Source organism: Prionailurus bengalensis, chromosome A1 (assembly GCF_016509475.1).
Source record: "Prionailurus bengalensis isolate Pbe53 chromosome A1, Fcat_Pben_1.1_paternal_pri, whole genome shotgun sequence".
NCBI lineage: Eukaryota > Metazoa > Chordata > Mammalia > Carnivora > Felidae > Prionailurus > Prionailurus bengalensis.
The window spans coordinates 224,646,300-224,666,020 of NC_057343.1; the positions used below are offsets into that span (position 1 = coordinate 224,646,300).

The following is a 19,721-nucleotide window of genomic DNA, read 5'->3' on the forward strand; positions in this document are numbered from 1 at the left end:
CTAACTCTGATTCATTTACCCTTCTTAACTTCTTGAACCTGTGGGAATAACACTGATATCTATTAATGTTTGCGTCTAAAAATCAAGGTAAAGTTGTGCCTTATGCATGTTTATATGCCTGTGTGTGTGTGTGTGTGTGTGTGTGTGTGTTGTACGTGCGGATGTGGAACTGAGCAAACCTGTCATGTAACAGGTGAAAATATACAATTTTATTGGCTGGTTGTTACAGTATTTCCTTATATCAATCCTGTGGTACTTAATGAACTTTCAGATTAATCAAGAGTACATGCTCCTTGCTATTTCCCTGCTAGATATCAAGAAATCCTGAAATAAAATTCTTAGCTAAAATTATTATGGTCTTCTGTTCGTTCAGGTGATGGCATCACTGCTTTGAGCTGAGAGAGACAGATCAGAGAAAGATTTTATTGTGTAGCCAAAAAAAAAAAATAAGTAAAATAAATAAACACATAAATAAAATAACCTTAAGCTCTGACAATGTTTGGGAACCTTTATTTTCCACTCTGAGATCACCCACAGATTTCTCAAAGCAGGGGGCTTCCCTTATGCAGTAATGGTTCTCTTTTATTTTAGTGGACTTGTCTTACTGCAGAAAATATTCTAAATCAAGAGTTTGAAGTCCAGATTAGATCTCTGGTGTATCTGGCTCGATGTGGGAGGGGAACGCGGGATACGATCCTGGTAGAGAATTAGTTCTGTGCTCTAACACGCCGGTCCAAGCACCAATCATGATGCTGGTTTCTTTCCAGCCTCCTGTTAGGTAGTTAATTCTGGGTTTCTTGATAATTAATTAACCTAGTGTAGGTCAGCCCACTCATTCTCTTAATAACACATTCATTTAATGCCTTGTTGGATAAGTATTTTATAAACCATAATACTGATGATTTTCACAGACATAGCTAACGTAAGAAGGGAAAAGACAAAACAAACAAACAAACAAAAAAACCAAAAATGATGCCAATGGTGAAGTCTGATTTCCTGCCAAGAGTGAGAGGTAGAAAATGAGGATTCACTCTTTTAAATGCCACAGAAATGTCCAACTGAAGATTACCCAATAGTAAAGGAAAATATGATAGTAGAAAGAAGGTAAGAGCTGGGAAACTCTAGCTATAACTCTGTCTAGTGCATGTTGAATATAATTGGTTATCACAGTTGCAAACGTAGTCAATACCAACCGGTGCTTGAATAAAATCTGTATGTTGGGCAATTGGAAATTATTCCTCCTGATGCTCTATTTCAGATGGATAAAATGGAATCTTGAGAATGAATGAGTCAGCCCAACTTCATAAATTCTTTAGACAAAGGGTGCTATATATAGTAAATATATGGTGCTTTTTATTGCCCTATGTAAATATCGTTATTGTGCTTCATGTTGATTTTTGTGGTCTGATGAATACAAACTACACTTCCACAGCGTGTATCTCACACGTGTCCTGTATTTGTCTCATTGGTGATTAGAAATTTGAAGTAACCCTGAGATATTTGCAACCTGATATAATCATCCTTTAGAATCTGGACGTGCATATACTTTTCAATAGATTTAGGATAAAACATATTGAACTTATTGACCTAAAAAAGGTTTACTGATCTCAAATCCCTGTATTTGATACAGTGTAGTCGAGTGAAAAGTTAGAAGAAAAATTGAGAGATTAAAGACTGCAAGTATGTGAGATGCTGTTTTGCTTTTTTTATTTTAATAAGTGGAGGATTTCAAACTTTTTAATTTGCATAATATCTGCCGTTCATATAGTTGCAGTATACATGCCTACAGAACTATATTTTAGGTAAAGTCTTTTACGAATTTTTTTAAATGTTTATTTTTGAGAGAACACGAGTAGGGGAGGGGCAGAGAGGGAGGGAGACGCAGGATCCTAAGCAGGCTCTAGGATCTGAGTTGTCAGCACAGAGCCTGACCCAGGGCTCGAACTTGTGAACCACAAGATCATGACCTGAGCCCAAGTCGGAAGCTTAACCAACTGAGCCACCCAAGAGCTGCTAGGGAAGGGGTTCTGAACCTTGGTGTTGTTGATATGGTAGGCTGTATAATTCTTATGGGTTAGGGAGGCTGTCCTGTGTTTTGTAGGATGCCAAGCAGCATCCCTGTTTTCTACCCACACAATGCCAGTAGCAGCATCTCCAGATCGTGACAACCAAAAATATCTGCAGGCATTGTTAACTATTTCCTTGGGGTGGGGGGGGCGACTTGCACCCCTGTCTCATTGAAAAGCACTGCTGTAGAAAAACCTAAAGACTGTGTGCGGAAAAAGGTCATACAATATATGGTTTGAGTGGACAACTGCCCATGTATAGTTCATTTTGGATGCTCTGTGATGATTCCTCTTCTCTTGCTTGGGATGGATTTCAAATTTTAGGTGTTTCATTAAGTCCCTAACATGAACTCTGGAAGTTTGTGTTAGCAGTATTACTTTTTCTATAAACTGAAAGATTGGGCTGTGTCATCATATGCTATCATTTGTAGGAACAAAAGAAAATACAAAATGAGAAAAAGCAAATGTACGTGTGGAGGTTGAAGGCACATTTCACTTAATTTTTTTTTCATATGAGCCTTTAATATAAATTATAAGTAAATTCAAGATACTGATTCTTTCTCTTCTATAATAGCTTTTGCTTATTATTTTTTTTTGGAGTATGTATATGTTTGGAATGTCAGGAGTGGGTATTCAGTCTAGTAATTCCATGTGCTTGGAGTAGTTTATAATGTTAGAAGTGTCCAGAAGTAAAAGGAAAACATTTTGATTTTAAAAGCATAGTTCTTAATAGGTGGTGATGTGTGGCACAATAAAAAAAAATATTGAGCTTAATGATTTGGAGACATAGAAGAACTTGATCCTGACCTTGATTACTTGTGTTAATGTCCCTTGTATGTAGGCCATTTTTTCCTCATCTGCAAAAGGAGATAGGAATAGGCATGAGAATCAAATAATACAAGGTGTTAAAATGGGTTGCAGTCTATAAAGATCTGTACCAACCTTAGTAAATTATCATAGGTTCAATGTCTTTGATGATTTGTTTGATGAGAATTGACTCATCGTGCTAAATCTTCCAGCTATTGTGGTTAAAGATTATCTGTAAGAAATGGCAGTATTTTTGTTTTGTTATTTCAATTCCAGTTAGTTAACATACAGTGTAATATTAGTTTCAGGTGTACAATATAGTACAATATAGTGTTGATTCAACGCCCGGTGCTCATTACTAGGGCACTCCTTAATCACCATCACGTATTTAACCGATCCCCCCACCTCTGCCCCTCTGGTAACCATCAGTCTGTTCTCTATAATTAACAGTCTGTTTCTTGGCTTCTCTGTCTCTCTCTCTCTCTCTCTCTCTGTCTCTGTCTCTCTCTCTCTCTCTCCCCTTTGCTCATTTGTACAAATGTCAGTATTCTTATTTTTTTATGGATGAAATAAAACATCTTCATTTTGAAATGTGATTTAAGTTATAGACAAACCTCCTTATTCTCTCATTTCCATCCTTCCCCATATTATCTACATTCATAATTTGTTTAAAAATACAGAAATGTGAAATCTAGAATGCATCTTGAACTTTACTCTTTAATAAAATCCATTTAACAGTTACTACCAATTTGGTATGTATTTTCAAAGTGATTTTTAATGAATGGATTCATGTGGATATCTACATATAATTCTAAAATAGAGATTTAAATTTAAAGATGCATTTCCTCACAGATGTATGCATTCATATAAGCATATGCATACAGATACAATAAACACAGCTCAATATTATACCCAACTAATTTTATAGTGTGTTCACTGTTCCATGTGCGTTTATAGAGAATTCATGAATATTTAGCAAGAATCCAGTAGACCATTATGCACAGATCTGGCATTTAACTCTAGTTCAATGTTAGGGACACACGTTTGTGTACAGCTTTCTCTTCTTATTAGATCAGGGTGATTTCACATTGGTTGACGTCCCTGCCATAGTGAGAGTATACATTTTGACTATCGCATATGATTGTATGGATTATTATCATTCATTTAAGTAATCCTCAATTATAATGTTTTTTAATAGTAAAGAGAAGGCCAAAACAAAGTAAATAATTTAGTATCTCTATCATTGCTGTTAGTGTTTTGACTTTTAAGTGTGGCATATGTTCCTGGAAGAGATTTTCAGGAAAAGAAATGGGCTTCAGGGAAATGTAAGAGCAGGTTTAAGAATATTCACTGTAGTGTATCCCGATATGTCTGGATGTTGCTTCTGTAGATTCCAGAAAATTCTGATATGTACACTTCTACACTGTGGCTACATCAATTTAGGAAACTTCTTGGTAATCTGAGAATAAAATGAACAGACTCAATCCCTACACGTATTTGAGTGAAATATCGAATAAAGCAACTATTTCACTTAACTGAGCTCCCTTAGACTATGCCTTATCTAATATTTCACTCACAGTGAATGGGATGTAATAGATAAATTGCCAGTAAAATGAATTTGGACTTTGCAGGTACCTCCACTGACAAAAAAGGAATTCAACTATCCTTTCCATTTTACTTCTGTTTCTGTGATCATAAGGATCTTCAAATAGATTTTTATTGTCATTATATTTATGCCCTTGGGACAATATATATGATTTCTATATAACTATGCACAATCTGGTGTGACTGGCAATTTCACTTGACCCAGTTATTTTCAGTCTACCTGATACCACAAGTATTTTAAATAAAAATATCTGTCTGGGTTAACCTCACAGTCATCAGTGGGATTTAAATGAAGGCTCAATGCCATTTTAACCTATTGGATCATCATAATACAAATAATTTTTGAAACCAACCGTCTTGAAACCAAGAGGCAAAAGTGTGATAAAACTCTTATTTATAGTTATCCCTTGTGGAAGTGAAAATTAATATACCAACTTTGAAAAGCAACTTTCAGTCCATGGCCAGTGGCGGGAAAAGGCGGACTTCCTTACATGCCAATTGTGGGAATAAACCAATAGGAAACAATACAAAGTATTTAAAAATTAAGAAATCATTCAAGAAGTTAAGCTTAAGAATTCAGATCAATCCCAAAATGACAAATTGATGGAACCTGAATATTAAACTCAATACAAAATTTTATAATTTATTTATATTTTGATTTTTTTTTGTTTATTTATTTTGAGTGATAGAGAGTGACAGTGGGGCCTCCCATTGGGGCTCTATCTCATGAACCGTGACATCATGACGTGAGCCAAAATCAAGAGTCAGACACTTAACCTACAACCATTGAGTTGGATAATGTATTGAGACAAAATGTGTATCTTCCAATTTTTCTGTACTATTTATATATTTAAACATGTGTAATTAGTATCTTTAGCCTTCATGTGATATCATTAAATGAACCATGAAAATATAAACAGATTATTTTAGCTTCATGCAATTTTGTTGCTTTTATAGAGAACCTGTTTATTGGCTGATTGGTTCTATAATCCAAAAGATTATTCAGTAAGATTTTCAATTCTGGTAATTGAAATTCTACTTTTAAGATGATTTGCCATATTTTTAAAGTAAAAATAGTCATGTTAAATACTAGATTATATTTTACTGTATTAAATGTTAAATTCATTTATGGAGGTTGCATTCTATTTTAGAAGAGGGATGTTTTACAAGGGAAATAATATATTGTAGAAAATACCATTATTAAGGGGGGGAATAAAAGTGGGATGTGGAATAAAAGTTTTGGAGAAATAAATGGCAGTTTATATTTTGGCTTTTATGGCTTATAAGCCCGCACTAAGAAGATGACTTTGAATAAAGCCTTGGGGGAAGTATGGTTATGGACAGTATTGATATCTGATAACCCCCCAGGGGCGGGGGGAAAGCAAGTACAGAAGTGGGGAGAAACATTCAGGGCCCAGAGAAGAATAACAAGAAGGCTAGAAGAGCTGGCATGAAGTAACAGAAATGGAGCATAGAAGGAGATACCATTAAGAGATCACCATGGGGCGCCTGGGTGGCTCAGTCGGTTAAGTGTCCGACTTTGGCTCAGGTCATGATCTCGTGGTTCGTGGTTTGAGTTCCACATCAGTCTCTGTGCTGACAGCTCAGAGCCTGGAGCAGCTTCGAATCCTGTGTCTCCTTCTCTCTCTGCCCCTCCCCAGCTCACATTCTGTCTCTGTCTCTCTCTCAAAAATAAAGAAACATTAAAAAATAAAAAAAGAGATCAAGGAAACCAGATTGTGTATAGATTCTGTAGATTAGTACATAGACTTTGTATTTTTTCCTAGGAGATGTGGGGTAGTCTTAGATATTTCTGATCAGAGAAATGACTTAATTTGATATCTGTTATGTTAGGTGGTAAAGGAAGATGAAGAATACAGATGGGATTAAGGTGACTAATCCACTATATTTCAACAAAGAACTCCGGACACATGGTTGCAACTAGACAGAAACAGGCCAGTTGTCGAATTATTTCAATAATTTGGAGGAGAAAAGATGGCGACTTGTAGGAGAGAGAAAGCAGTGGAGGTGGGGAAAACAGGTGAATCTTGAAATTAAAGCTACCAGGACTTGACATTGTATAGGATATTAGGGGAAGTGGGGGACAGTGAGGGTAAAGGATAAACTTTGTTTGCTGCATTTTGCACAATTAGAAGGATGTAGTTGCTGGGGCACCTGACTGGTTCAGTTGGAAGAGCTTGTGACTCTTGATCTCAGGTTCCTGAGTTCAAGCCCCACGGGGCTTTGAATAATAGAGATTATTTAAATTTAAATAAGATTATTTAAATAACAAAAAAAAGGAGAATGTAGTTCCTATCTCTAAGAAGGGAAAGAATTGAGCTGCACAAAGTTTGGCAGGGGAAGGGGGACAGGCAGTTAGATATGAAGAACTATGTATATTTTTAGATAGAAATGTCTAAGTAGGGTGTGGAGTCTGCTGAATACACAAATGTGGGGTTCGGGAGAGCTATCCATAGCTGCCAGTAGGAAATCAGGAGCCACCCTCCACAGACTGCATTTAAAATGAAGGGAGTGGATATGAATGAAAAGAGGTAAATCACAAGGCCAGAACCTGAGGCAACCTGACACAGATTGGTTGGGAAATAAAGAAACACCAGAACACCAGGTTGAGAAGCAGAAGCTGAAGAGGGAGGAAGAAACTCCACGAGTGATGATGGATTTCAAGGAAGAGACCGTCTTGAAGAACCTCTTATATTATGGAAATGGAAACTCCCCAAAACATATAAACATATGCATTTTGGACATTTTAATTATAAGTTTTAAGAAGTAATTTCCTTAATTAAAAATGTTCATCTTTGAAGGACTTTATTCATTATAGTTGCTTTTTAAATTTTTTAAAAATATTTATTTATTTTTGAGAGAGACAGAGTGGGAGCAAGGAAAGGGCAGAGAGTGAGGGAGACACAGAATTCAAAGCAGGCTCCAGGCTCTGAGCTGTCAGTGCAGAGCCTGATGCAGGGCTTGAACCCACAAACCGTGAGATCATGACCTGAGCTGAAGCTGCTCACTTACCCAAGTGACCTACCAAGGTGCCCCTACAATTATTGCCTTTTAGATCTGACAAATATGTAATATAAATATATATAATTTACTAATGACTGAATCTTTTGCTTTTTTCCAACCCCAAATTATTCTACAAATAATTGTATAAATTATTCTACATTTTTTATTCTGTAAGTATTTTAAAAAGTAGATGAAATTTCCTATAGCCAATATTCCAATTAAGGAACTGTATGTTTTTACATTGATATCCTGCTTGTGATTTATGCCCAGCCTTTGAAGTGCAGGTGAGCTGTATAAAGAACCCAGATATGAATCTACAGTTGTAGCTGCAAGTTTAAGGTGACTATCAAATAATGAAACTTATCTTGGGGCAAATATGCAAGATTATTATATTAGTATATTTTTATCAATGATGCTCACAACATTAAAGCTTTTTTTCATCAACTATTCTAAGATTCATGCATGTGAACACATGTGCATACACACACAACTAATAACATTCTTTTATTTTTTTAAAAATTTTAATGCTTGTTTATTTTTGAGAGAGAGAGAGAGAGAGAGAGAGATGGGTGGAGAGCAAGCAGGGGGAGAGCAGAGAGAGAGGGAGACAGAATCCCTATCCGGTTCCATACTATCAGCATAGAGCCTGAAGCAGGGCTCGAACCCATGAACCTTGAGATCATGACCTGAGCTGAAACCAAGAGTCAGATGCTTAACCGAATGAGCCACCCAGTTGCCCCTTTTTTTATTAATATTTTTAATGTTTATTTATTTTTGAGACTGAGAAAGAGAGAGAGATACATAAAATGAGCAGGGAAGGGGCAAAAAGAGGGAGACACAGAATCTGTCAGCACAGCCCAACGGCAGGGGGTTGGGCTCGAACTCAGGATCCGTGAGATCATGACTAGAGTCAAATTCGGATGCTTAACCAACTGAGCCACCCAGGGGAGCCACTTCTTTTTCCTAATCTAACAGATAATCAGCTTGATTAACTAGCACTTTATCAACAAAGCTTCACTTAAAATGTTTATAATCTCAGATAAATGAAGTGCTTTACCTTTGGAAAGTCAGTTTTTTGAGGGAAGTTACAATAATACCTTGAACAATATAAAAAATTGTCTAAGTGTTGTGTGTGGCCACGTGGAAAGCTAATTGTGGTGGGCAGAATAACGGTTCCCACAGATACTCAGTCCTAATTCCTGGATCCTGTGAATATGTTAGATGACAGAGGAAGATTAAGAATGTAGATGGGGAGGCACCTGGGTGGCTCAGTGGGCTAAGCCTCTGACCCTTGATTTTGGCTCAGGTCGTGATCTCAGGGTTTGTGAATTCCAGCCCCAGGCCAGGCACTTCCAAGCAGTGCGGAGCCTGCTTGGGATTCTCTCCCTCTCTCTCTCTCTCTGCCTCACTCCCATTTGCGTGCAGTGCTCTCTCGAAATAAATAAATAAACTTAAAAAAAAAAAAGGAGGTAGATGGAATTGAGTGTGTTAATCAGCTAATGTAAATGGGGAGATGATCCTAGATTATCCAGGGAGGCCCACTGTAATCACGGGGTACTACAAGTGGAAAAGGGGGGCGCCTGGGTGGCTCAGTCAATTAGAGGCATCCCATTCTTGATTTGGGCTCAAGTCATGATCTCACGGTCATGAAATGGAGCCCCACATTGGGCTCCACACTAGGCATGGAGCCTGCTTAGGATTCTCTCTCTCCCTCTCTCTTTGCCCCTCCCCCCAAATAATCATAACAGTAAAAGGAAGTAGAAAAGGGAGGCATAAGGGAGGACAGATGATGACATTTGCGAAGAATTCCAATTGCTGGCTAGGGATACAGAGGGAGAGGGCAGAACACTAAGTGCAATATGGGAAGCTGCTAGAATGTGGAAGAAGGCAAGGGTTCTCCCCTAGAGCCTTTAGAAAGGAATGTAGCCACACTGACACTTTTATTTTAGGGCAGTTATGACTCATTTCAGACTTCTGACCTATAGAATTATAAGATAATAACTTTGTAATATTGGAAGCCACTAAAATCATGGTATTTTGGTGCAAAAGCAATGGGAAACTGATATAGCAAGCCTAAGGAGGTGTTTTAAGTTTTGCCTTTTATAAATAAATCATTTGAATTTTCTGAGAATAAAGGTATAGAATATTGTTGAGTATATAATAATGATACCATTAACCTGAGATTGTTATATTGCTCAACATTATAAATTGTTGCAAAAAATCCTATCAAACCTGAAGGATGTTTTTTTAAAGCAGAATGCAAAGTATAATTACCCCTAATTGAAGAAAACAATGTATCTTACCTAATGTGTACTTTATTGTCCCCAACAAGTACATTGTACTTCTATTAATAGGAGTCTACTGGACTTTTGGTTCCTGTGTCCACATATGATTTAAAGAGTGTCAAATTTTTTGTACAGCTCTTTTAGGTAGTTTACTCATTTATGTAACAATACAAACAGCAATTTACAAATTAAGTAAAAAAAAAAAATGGAATGTTGAGCAAAGTAAACCACCCCCCCCGCTTTTTTTTACTTTTATAGTAGGAAATATTCAACTTTTGAGCAATACCATTTTATAAAAAGCAAACTTCACCATGATAGGCCATTCCATAGCTTAGAGGGTATAAAGATTTAACCTGGTATGACTAACAAATATGGATTTAGAATGAGAATATGGAAATCTGTGTTTTTTTACTGATCTATTTTTTAAATAAGTGAATGAAATGACTCCTAAGTAGGGAAAAAGTTACTTAGCCTCCCATTCTGAATGGCTCTTCCTCATGTTTAAAGCATAACATTCGTGAGAATGTTCACAGAAAAATGTTGAGCATATTTCGAATGCATAAAAATGAAAAGAATGGAGTAAAGCATATCTTCTAGTAGTAAGTGGCTAATTACAATTTTTGTTCAGTCTTTGAAATGTCCCAGACATATCATTTGCTCTTACCTGGTTACCCTATTCAGCCTGTGGTTCTCATAGTGACGATTGACCTGCCCACCTGCACATGAATCTTTACAGAGCAGGAAGAGAAGACAAATGAGTAACACACCAGTCTCCCCTAATCTAGCTGTCTGGTAATATTGCAAGCACTGGAAAAAAGATTGTTGATCTGAGCTTCCACATTCGTGATCTGAGTTCTGTGATTTGCTCTCAAAGTCCCTGGCTGGCCACCCAGGGGCAGAACCTACTCTGGATCACGTGTCTGTCCCTGGCACCTAATCAAGTGACATTTCATTTTCCTCTTAAATGTTTGCTTTTCTGATTTGTATTCTTTCTAGTAATCCCTTAAATGGTAGGTGCTCAGTATAACAAGTAGACGGGTAAGATTAACAACCAAACTTTCCCCTTCTTCCTCCCCTACTCAGCTGAAGTATCCCAAAATTAGAACTTTTATCCATCAGTCTTTCTGTATACATCTATAAATCGTGCATGAACATATATGTGCATAGAGATATAATATGGACATAGACCTTTCTCTACTTAATGTGAATGTAGTATGTGATTTTACTGTACAACACATTTTTTTTACATAAAATTAGATCACTAAGCTCTCTATAAATCAATAACAGCAGTCTGAATCTTCCTTGTCTTTATTGTCTCAAGATTAATTTGTTTTCAGTCCTGCTTCTGTCTTTATGTCCTGCCACACTGCATATCTTTCCTCTTTTGTCCTTCATTATTCAGTCTCATCCCTCCAAATTTTTATTTGCTCCTGTGTTAGTTAACTTGGGCAGACACAACAAAATTCCATGGACTGTGGGGCTTAAACAATAGGAATTTTTTGCTCATAGTTCTAGAGGCTGGTAAGTCCAAGATCAAAGTGCTGACCAATTCAGTTATCTGGCAAGTGCTCTCCTTTCTCTTCCTGCTTACAGATGGCCATTCGCTGTGTCCTCATATGGCAGAGAGCAAGCTCTCAGGTGTCTGTTCTTATAAGGTCAACTATTCTCATATGAGCGCCCACTGTCACGACTTTATCTAAATTGAATTTCCTACTCAAAGGCCCTTCTCCAAATACCATCACTCTGGGGGTTAGGGTTTCCACGTAGGAAATTTGCAGGTACACAGGTCAGTCCACAGCAACAGTTCCTTCTTCTGTTTTCCTATTTTCAACTTTTTTTAAAATTATTTTATTAGTATTAGTGTTATTTCTAAACACCCTATTTCTTCCTTCTGCCATTCTTTATTCTTCTGATCATCCCAATCTCCTCAATGCATTCCAGTCCTCATGCACCTCTTTCTCCAGTGACCTTTTGTGACTTTAAAAATGCCTCTGATGTTATAGCCCTTTGTTGTTCTGAAACCCTTCAAAATACTAGAAACTAAGTCTACACGCCTTCCCTTAAATGTTTCAGGTGACAGTCATCAATTATGTCATTTTTCCAGATTATATGTGTGTGTGTGTGTGTATACATGTGCACACACAAACACACATGCTATCTGAATGTAAATGTATGTAAATATACAGAGAATAATATATGGTATATGATACTTACGTGCATGCACAAAATATATTATTATTATTATTATTATTATTATTATTATTATTATTATTATAATTTTACAGAGAGTGTCAGTGGTGTGGTAGGTAGGGCTAGAGGGAGAGACCCTTAAGTAGACATCGCACCTAACACAGAGCCCCACGCAGCGCATGGGCTTGGTGCGTTACCCCCGAAACCCCTAGAGGAGACCGTGACATGAGCTGAAATCTAGAGGCAGACACTCAACTGACTGAGCCACCCAGGCACCCCATGTATTATCTTTTTCTCAACTCTTTTTCCTATAATTACATAGGGTGCCCAAATCCGTGACATTTTGTATTGCCAATGATATCTAAAGACTTTTCCCCCTGGATGTATTAAATGAATGATGTAAAATGAAATTTAAAATTATTTGTCTCAGGGTTTTTAAAACAGAGTTCCGGAAGTTTCATTAGGCAAAATGTACTTGCATCCATTTATTATTCACTTGAATAATAAAAAAGAACTCAGGAAATGACAATCGGTAGTACATGTCTCACTGGTTTGAAATAGTCAAGGCATGAATCACCCTTTCAGATGAAATGTTCTCACCAACTTTGAAGGCCGCTCTTGTGTGATTCTGGAGATGGGTAGCAGTTGAGAATAGCTTGTTTTTCTGAGAAAGCATCTCACTCTATTTCCAGTCCAGTGCTAAGGAGGATTTCATGTGTATGCAAAAAGGTATTTTTAACACAAATTTGGTATTAGCATCGTGGAATTGCTGACTCTTCCGAGTGTAAAATTGTGGCTTTCAGAAAGAAGTAAACTGGGACACTCTGTCAGCATCCTGGAAATGATACCCATTCTCCACTAAAGGAAATGCCAAACATTTAAAATGAAAAAGCAACAGATTAACTCAATGAAAAGGCAAGATGGTTCTAATCAATAAACTCTACAAGAGTCTTTATTGTTAGCTAATACTTATGTCTCTAACTTTACCAACAAAAAAAGTATTCTTTATAAAGGTTGGATTTTCTAAAAGACATGAAATATTTAAAATAACAATTCCTTCACATCAGATCATGTTCAATTGTGATCGATCTTTCTGCTCTATGTAAATACTAATGGAGAGCTTACGTTTCAGATGTTTATCAAAGTGCACATTTCTCCTGGACATTCCATAATTTATTTTTCTGCATGTTAATTTTTCTCTGAATACCAGTACCTTTTCTCCCACTTATTACCTTTCATTAAAAAATTACTGCCTAAGATGGGGTGCCTGGATGGCTCAGTTGGTTAAGTGTCTGACTTTAGCTCAGGTCATGATCTCACAGTTTGTGAGTTCAAGCCCTGCGTTGGGCTCTGTGCTGACAGCTCAGAGCCTGGAGCTTTCTTAGGATTCTGTGTCTCCCTCTCTCTCTGCCCCTCCCCCGCTCACGCTCTGTCTCTCTCTCTCTCTCTCTCTCTCTCTCAAAAATAAACATTAAAAAAATTACTGCCTAAGAAAATAACAATTTTACAAAATACAAATATAGCACATTTTGGAAAAATATTTTTCATTGGAGGAAAAATGAGTTTAGCAGAATTTTTTATTGAATATAGACTTGATATACTGAAAACGTTGGAGAAACTAATGTGTACTTCAAACTCAGATTTTAATTAGCTTATTGATTTATTTACATTTATCGTTATATAAATTAGCATTTATGATTTATTTGTATGTGCGTAGTTAGCCATGCTAACTGGAAGTCTTTTCTAGGACTTCTAGATGTTGGGAAGATGTTATTAGCGTCACTTGCGTACAGTCAAGTCCTACAAGTTCACAGACTTGCCCAATGGGTCACACTTCATTGTAGGTGAATCACAATGGAGCATGCCCTGTCCTCTTCCCTGCTTTATACTTCATCACCACCCACACTTCATACCTCCTTGACCCCGGATCTCACGCTGATGACCATGACTCCTGTAACAATTATAAACTTTCTAAAATCATGGGACAGTTACTACCTCATGTCACCTCCACCAAATCTACACATGACCCCGTACCTAAATTCTAATTCCTTTTCTCTGCTCAAATTCTAGTGAAAGGACATTCCTGCTATTCTCCATACCCTGTTCTCAGGGTCCCGCCTCCCACCAACCTACTCTGACTCCTCCTCTTAACTGGTTGCATCCTCGTATCATCCCTTCCTAACAGATCAAACTCTATATATTCAGTATACCCAGTTCTATATATTGTACCCCTAAAATATATTTCGCACATATTTTATATAGGTGTATTTCATATATGCTGGCATCACACGAATTCAGTTCACAACGACCTCTTCTGCAATAGTTTCCTCTCATTTGCTTTCATCAGCAAATGCTGTCCTTCAATTCTCTACCATATACCAGCTAGCAGTAACTTCTTAAAATTATAAATCAATAGGTGTTGTCCTCTTTCAAAACCCTTCAATGAATCTCAATTTTACTCTTTTTACTCAATTTAAGCTCTTGTCAAGGCTTCTAAAGTCTATATGACTTCATACAACCTCCCTCTCCAACTTGATCTGCACTTATTCCTGACAAATTATATACTATCATGCTTCCCATCTTCATATATGTCAAACCTTTCTTGAGGCGTTTGAACATGTTATGCCTTTTGTCTGATATGTCCTTCTCTCCTATTTTTCTATGGTTGTCCTTTTATCCTTCCTATTTAATCTCATCCAATTAAAAATAATGCCCTTTTCCCTAAAGTAGTTATCTGTTATATTAGCCTTTTTCTCATGCTCTTCAAAGCTATTTTTTTTAATTTTTTAAACGTTTATTTATTATTGAGAGACAGAGAGGGACAAGAGCATGAACATGGGAGGGGCAGAGAGAGGAGGAGACACAGAATCCAAAGCAGGCTCCAGGCTCTGAGCTGTCAGCACAGAGCCTGATGCAGGGCTCGAACTCACAAACTGCAAGATCATGACCTGAGCCGAAGTCGGATGCTTAACCGACTGAGCCACCCAGACGTCCCCAAAACTACTATTTTTTTAAATAAATTTAATCCCTTTTTTCACCTCCATCTAAAATGTAAACCCTACTTGAACCAAAATCTTGTTTTTCATTCACCTTTGGATTCCCAGTGTTTGAAATAGTGCCTGGCACATAACCCAGAATATATTCCATAAAATATAAGACAAATATATTCATTGACTGTAATTGAAACAAGTCAGAAGTAAACTTTAAAAAAATAATAATTGAAGTACAGATGGAAATACTGTGTAAGTCATGCACCTACAGATAAATTACTGCAAGTTGAACACAGTAAAAAAAAAAAAAAAAAAAAAAAAATTCCTGCTTTCCAGAAACCTTCCTTGTATACCTTCACAGTCCCTCTCTCTTCCCCAGATGTAACCTTTTTTCCTCCTGACATCTTACAACATTGATGAATTTTGTCTGTGCACTTTATATAATGTGAATCATACAGTTTGGTTCGATTGTACTCAGCTTCTCAACATTACTTGTGTATAGATCATCCGTTTGTTGATTAAATCAGTAGGTTTTATTAGTTTTTTTTTTTATTTTATTACTGTAGATTATTCCATTGTATGAATATACTGTAAGTCACCATTCTGCTGAAGGGCATTTGGCTGGTTCCAGTTACCATTAAAAATAATACAGCTATGAACATTCTTGTGTTTGAAATCTGGAGGAGATATGTGGCCTTTTTACTGGCTGTATACTAGGAATGAAATGCTGTGTTGTAGGGTGAGCTTATGTTCAACATTAAAAGAGAGAGCCTAATGCTTTTCCAAAGTGGATGTACTAATGTACACTCCCACATCATTGTGTGAAAGTCATTCTTGTTATTTTTAATCTTGTTAATTTTAATCTACCAGGCAGGTATGTAGACATATTTCATTGTGTGCTTCCCTGAACTATGTTTTTTTAAATATTTAAAACTACAGTAAAAAATAATGCATTAGTATTCATGTTCTACAACTGAATTCATCAGTTGTTTTTATTTTTCCATTTGATTATTGGTAACTAGCTATCTTTATTTTTATGGCCATTTGAAAACAAATTTTAGGAACTAGATGCAGGGTTTTAGTGATCGGAAATTGAAAGGCTTTCTGAGTGTGTAGATTTGGCAATTTTGAAATTCTCTGAACATATTTTTTATTTACTTGAACAGTTCTTCAAGTAAAACGGTAAAATGCAAAATAAATACAATGTAGTAAGTATACTTATTTCAGATGCTAGAGAAACAAATTATGCTTTGTAACTTGTGAGGATAATCTATGAATGAGGAAAAAAAAGGCCATGGGAAAAATAAATGAGCTTATCTATTTTGTATATCATATTTAAAACATGAATCAGGCTTCAAATGTCATTGGTAGATAACACCACCATTGGGACAGAAGAAGAATATCACCTTTTGTTTCTATCTTTCATTAATTACTACAAAGATAGCTATTGACAAAGAAAGAATGGCAGTTTCAATGATGGGAAGCAAATGTTTGCATTTTTTTTAATAACTTAAACACTTCTCTCATTTTTGTCATGCTTATTGGCATAATGGGGACAGCCTTAGAGTTGCGCCATGCTTGTCTTTGCAAGGAAGCTCCGATGATATATTTCATATCTTTTTCCACAAAATCTTTTTTAGGGACATTGGATTAAAAAAAAATAGCCTTTATTTATTTTTGAGACAGAGAGAGAGAGAGCATGAGCGGGGGAGGAGCAGAGAGACAGAGGAAGAGACACAGAATCCAAAGCAGGCTCCAGGCTCCCAGCTGTCAACACAGAGCTGGAGGACGAAGGGCTCAAACTCAGGGGCCATGAGATCATGACCTGAGCCGAAGTCAGACACTTAGCAGACTGAGCCACCCAGGCACCCCAGGGACATTGGATTTTTAATCTTTCTTTAATTAGATTCATAAGAAATGTGTATCATTAAAATCTGATACCAGCTCTGGATGAATGAGAAACTACAAATCATTGTTGTGAAATACTGACTTAGTGGTTATTATTATATTAGGAAAAGGTTGTTTTTAAAATATTTACTTACAAACAAACATTTTGGATATTTGTTGTATTATATATTCTCAGAGTCAGAAATTTTACTTCCTTTTGTTCTGAGAGAGTTGCATTTATTCAATAAACATGTTTTGTTCTAATTTGATTCATCTTAAAATCATCATGTTAAAATCATAATAAAAACAGTAAAATGTATTTTTTAGAATAAAATCTAAAAGTAAGGAAGACATGCTCTGGCAGTTAGAAATGGAATATGATGAGATCATTCCACAAATTTTAATAAGCTATTTTATTTTCCTGCAAAACATTCAGTTTCAATATTCTTAATTATTTGATATTTTTTTTGAAAAAGCCTGTTTTAACTCTATATATCAGTAAGTTATCTTCACTAGAAATTCTAATTGGATTGTTTTCATTATTATTTAAAATACCAAATTGATCTTGCATGGATGAGCAAATAATCTTTTTCATGTGCTAATACACGTCTCCAGCTTAAACGTGATTTTTAAAGTGTAAATAAATACATTAAAATTATTTTCTCTGCTAAGAATTTTTTAAAAATACTGTTATGAACTGCATCCCATGAGCCTAGTGAGCTTAGCATTTCCATTTTTATTCAGTTAGATCTTTCGCAGTTGGAATCATTTATCCACAAAACCACATAGACTTTTAAAATAGAAAGTAATATGGTATTAGTTTCAAATACTTGAGATAGTTAGAGGGTTTATTGTATTATATACCAATTAACCTGATTATATTTTAAAGTTTTAATCACCTTTTCCTATGTGATTTTAAAATTTTAAAAATGCTCTGCAAAAGTATAATATACTTAACATATGCCTTGGAACAAAAGGACATTCTATTTAATTGATAAACTTCAAATATCCAAATTTATATTTATTCTAAATTTAAAAACTACCGGACATGACAATGTCTGTAGGTTTCAGGGAAATATTTTTTTTTATAATTTCTAGTATATATTTTTATTGTTTATTTATTGATTTGCTTTTCTGCCTCACTTTTCTTCTTGCCACTTTGCATCTGTAGGCATCCCCAATGTTCTTTTAATGGCCATTTGCTTCTATGTATTCTTACTCCCTTGTTCAGCTCATCGACTTTCATGGTCCTCACTCATAATTTTATGACTCCATGTATCTTAGCACTGACCCTTAACTTCTGATCTGATCTTTTATTTCCAATAATGAACAGACTTCTGCCACGTTATCCTGTTCTTTCCTCCAAACTTATCAGGTATATAACACTATTAGATTTACAATACTAGATCTTGACTTGCGTTACTATAACAAGGTCCTAATTTATAAACAATTTAGGACCCCTCTTCGTGGATCTAACAGTATTGATTTTTCTTATAATAAAAACAATAACGTATTATGCCTTCTTTTACTTCTCTGAGACCAACAGGATGTTGTATAAAGAGTGTGAGATTTCGAATGAGTCAGAAATTGTTTTGAAGCTTGATTACATTAATATTTGTAGCACCACAGGCACATTATTTAATTTTCTATTTATAAAATTGCACAGCACTAACTGAGAGGATTAAAATGTTATGTTTCTAGCACAGCACAGTGTCAAGTGTAGAGAAGGCCCTCGGTAGAACATGGGTCTTCACCATTTGTGTTCTAGCAGTTAATCTTCAGATTTTTCTATTTATATCATTGACAGCACTATGATTCCATCAAAGTCAGAAAGCCAAAAGTCATGGTTGGACATTCATTCTCCAGTCTGATTCCCATTCTATCATTTCATCATGAACGTGTCTAATAGTCAAATTAGTATTTGTCTATTCCCCTGTATTCCAGTGACTAGCACTGGGCATTATCCTCAATCTGGTTTATTTGGATTATGGTGGTTCTGATTGCATTTCTTCTCTTTTCTATTAATTATCATTCTTCCACTTTTTTTTTCTTTTATGGCCTAGGAGTTCTACAAACTGCTTGAGAGCAAACATCACATCATTCATTTATCTTATATGTCATACTAGCATGGTGGTATGTTATGTGAATGATATATATTTTAATTGGTTGGTTTGGAAGTAACATAGAAAATTGCATTTTGACATTTAGATCTGATGCCTACTCAATATGATTATACTTTTTCGTTACCTAGGTATATTTTACTTTATTTTAAAAATCAGCCCTATCCAAATGTGTGAATATTCTGAAATGACTTTAAAGCAGCTCACCAGAACCATTAATTAAATGCATCGCCTTTATTTATTGTTGACTACATGAATAAGCATGCACATGGCTCTTGAGAATAATGGCTTGCAGTTTGCTAATGAGAAGGAAAGTTTATCCCAAAATGCCATTTTTTTAAACTCATTTCAATGAGTAGAATATTCAACAACTAGAATCTGTTTATTAAAAAGAAAAAGAAAAAGTTGGGGCACCTGGGTGGCTCCATCAGTTAAGCGTCGGACTTCAGCTCAGGTCAGGATCTCACAGTTTGTGAGTTGGAGCCCCACGTAGGGCTCTATGCTGACAGCTCAGAGCCTGGATCCTGCTTCGGATTCTGTGTCTCCCTCTCTCTCTGCCCCTGCCCGGCTCATGCTCTCTCTCTGTCTCAAAAATAAATAAAAACATTCAAAAAAAATTTTTTTTTTTTTTTTTAAATTTTTTTTTTCAACGTTTATTTATTTTTGGGACAGAGAGAGACAGAGCATGAACGGGGGAGGGGCAGAGAGAGAGGGAGACACAGAATCGGAAACAGGCTCCAGGCTCCG

At 36.1% G+C, this 19,721-nt stretch overlaps 1 protein-coding gene across 5 annotated transcripts in view; it reads left to right on the forward strand.

The window, feature by feature from the left end:
* CDH18 (cadherin 18) overlaps positions 1 to 19,721 on the forward strand; it is a 1,036,719-nt gene that overhangs the window by 522,379 nt on the left and 494,619 nt on the right. The window lies entirely within an intron of this gene.